This window comes from Pteropus vampyrus, unplaced genomic scaffold, assembly GCF_000151845.1.
Source record: "Pteropus vampyrus isolate Shadow unplaced genomic scaffold, Pvam_2.0 Scaffold535, whole genome shotgun sequence".
NCBI lineage: Eukaryota > Metazoa > Chordata > Mammalia > Chiroptera > Pteropodidae > Pteropus > Pteropus vampyrus.
The window spans coordinates 156,629-159,583 of NW_011889316.1; the positions used below are offsets into that span (position 1 = coordinate 156,629).

Genomic DNA, 2,955 nt, shown 5'->3' on the forward strand with positions numbered 1-2,955 from the left:
CGGCCGCTGTCCTCCCAGCGTCCAGCCTCGCCTTCCAAGAGGCCGGCCTTGTGGAGACTGCGCGCCGTCCCCAGAGTAAATGTTTAACGGAAATCAGAGGCGGAAAAAGACGTTGGAGGATGCTGTTCCATTCCACCCGCGATCACTGATGCGCCCACGGGCAGCCACGCCTGGGGCTGGGGGCTTTGGGACACTCACGTGGGTCGGGATCTTCTGCCCTCTGAAATAACCCAGAACGAAAGGGATTACGACGCGTATTATAAGAATGGCATAAAAGGCGATGAGGCCCAAAGGAGAGAGAGAACAATAATTCAAGGAGACGGTGTGGGTGGTTTTTTTTGTTTTTTTTGTTTTTTTCAAATGCACGCTGAGATCCCCGTGCCATCTTGCTTCTGCCCCTGTTTGTGTAATGGTTAAGCCTCAGAAGAGTGAGAGCATCAGTAAATAGAGGGAGTGCTACAAATAATACATGATCCACACCTTGACTGAACTGCCTTTTGTAAGAGGTTTAAGTTCATTTTCATGCTTTTGTGCTTCCTTTCTCGGCCGTTGGCTGAACTAGATTCTCAGTTTTATTTGCTAGCAGAGCAGACATAGTCAAGGCATTACTTCAACTCTTTGGGGTGCAAGTTCACCTTTTTCCACCTTACCTGTCTCTGCAGTTTTTGTTCTTAGGGCCGACTCAGCAGAGATAACTAGTCAGCGCAAGAACAAATAAGAACAAAGTAACGAGTTAGACGGCTCATTGTGAGAGCGCGTCTTTTTCTCTCTCCCCAAACTCTACAGATTTGTCCCATTTCACCTGACAAATCTTGAAGTTGAGATTTACTGTGATCTCCCGTACACTTTTATCTAGAAACAAGTGATGCTTTAGCAGGAGGAGAATGCAGAGAGTTGAAGCTAATCCAAAATAAATAACACTTAGAGACTCGTTGAGCTTCAAAGATTTTCCTTGTTTTCCCTGCTATAATTCGTTGGGCCTTAGAACGGCAAGTTATAATCTTTTACCTCCCCCAACGTGTATCTCTTGGTTGGTGAGAATAGAATTGAGAGGGCACTGGGAACAATTTTAAATGCTGCATCTATCTCAGGAATGCCAATGTCTAGTCCTTTTGGAATCAGGTAAAATTAATAATACTTTTATATTCAAGGGCTGCTTAAAATTACTACAGACCCTGTTCACTGTTCTCCTGATTGGCATTAAAATAAATAGCATGACTATAACTAGAAAGAAGTGTTCTATAGATGGGTATTTCTTATCGGATGGTGTTATTTACACAACCACACCGCCATCATATAATAGAGATATTATTAAACTCCACACAGGTTTCTCCTCAGGACATCGGGGAAGAGTGAAAAGTGAGCCACATTTGAACTCCTGTTTAGTCAGCACAAGTAAGTGACCATGAGCAAGTTGCCTAATGGTAATAAACTTTCTTTCTAACCTACAAAGGACAAGGAGCAGATGATAGTACCTTAAATGGTGGTTGTGAGAATGAAGTAGCATTCTCTAACATTCCTAGCAAGAGGCCGATGTGGAATAAGTGCTCCCCATATGTTAATTCCCTTCCTTCCCCTCTCCGTTGGGTTTTCTCTACTATTCTTAGGATACGATAATCATAAAGTTTTCATAATTAAACGTACCACACTCCAAACTCCTCAGTTTGTGTCAGAGTACTATTTTTCTATGCTCCCACCAAAAACCCAAACAAAACAAAAGCAAAAAAAAAAAATAGAGATCCTAAAAGGCCATATGAAATAGTTTATTTATTTTCCAATTTCCTGGTTGGTCAGTGGCATCTGGCCACAATGATCCAGTGGGTAGTCATCAAAACTAAAGAAAGTGAATTTCTATGGAAAACATTTTGGTATAAAGTTTCCACCATTCAAATTTAGCCTAGGACTGCCTATTCATATTCACCACTTCCTGTTGTATTTCAGTGTTCCTTGTGGTGGGAAACTGTCACTGAAATAACGTTAAGTGTCCCAGAGTATTTGACTAGGCTTCTTCTAAAAGTTTCAAAGCTACATGGTGCTGAGGAGGAAAAGCCAAGTTTTTGCATCAGAGAATTTTGTAGCGTTTGGTGGAATCTGTGGAGAGAAGCTTGGATTTCTAGGGCTGAGTTCTGAGGGAGAACACAGTGGATGTATGTACATGGGGCATGGGGAAATGCCACCAGAACCAGAGAACACAGCATGGGGCCTTCCCCCATCCATAGGTGATCTTGAGCACCGAGGCTGGTTCATTTCAGGAGACAGGGCCTTGGGTTCCAGGATTTGGTAAGTTTGCCAAGCTGGAATCCTGTAAACTTCACTAGCAAGTCTGTGAGGATTTTACATGAGCACCCAGACCTCAGAAACAAAGCGGAGTCACAAAGGAGCATTCTCTCCTTCTCTCCCCTGGTACAGCATGTGCTTAGGCTGTATTCATGTTTGTGTTAGCTGCTTACCCTCTTCTGATTTTTAATACAATCATAGCTTTATTCTATACGGCATCCCAAACCCTGCCTCAAAATAACACCAGCACTTCTGAAGTGGACGGCTGATGAGGACAAAGGAAGTTTTCAAAGAGCATTCAGAGTGACATGGAGAAAGCCACAGAGGGTTGTCTCAAACAAGAGGAGCAACTGAGAAGGCACTGTAACCAACAGAGGCAAAATTGTGTGGATCATTTAATTCAGTCAACAATATCCCAGGAAAAAGCAAAAGCCAGCAGGTCCACTTGAGGCCTGGATCTGAAGAGTTTTGCAAACAAGAAATTGGACCTTGCCCCAGAACCAGCAGAGAGATCTGTAGGTAAATGATGGGATTATTTTATCTTCCCATAACAAAGTACCTGGCTCCAAAAGCAAGGAGACCCTCTGCAGTGAGTAATGCAGAACAGATCATGGACCAATGCCTAAGAACCAGCTGTGACTTTCTTAAAATGCAAATTTCTGGACTCCATTTAAGAGA

At 43.0% G+C, this 2,955-nt stretch overlaps 1 protein-coding gene across 8 annotated transcripts in view; it reads right to left on the reverse strand.

Annotated features, from left to right (window-relative positions):
* KIAA1958 (KIAA1958 ortholog) overlaps nucleotides 1–2,955 on the reverse strand; it is a 266,726-nt gene that overhangs the window by 98,983 nt on the left and 164,788 nt on the right. The gene's annotated exons all lie outside the window — the stretch shown is intronic.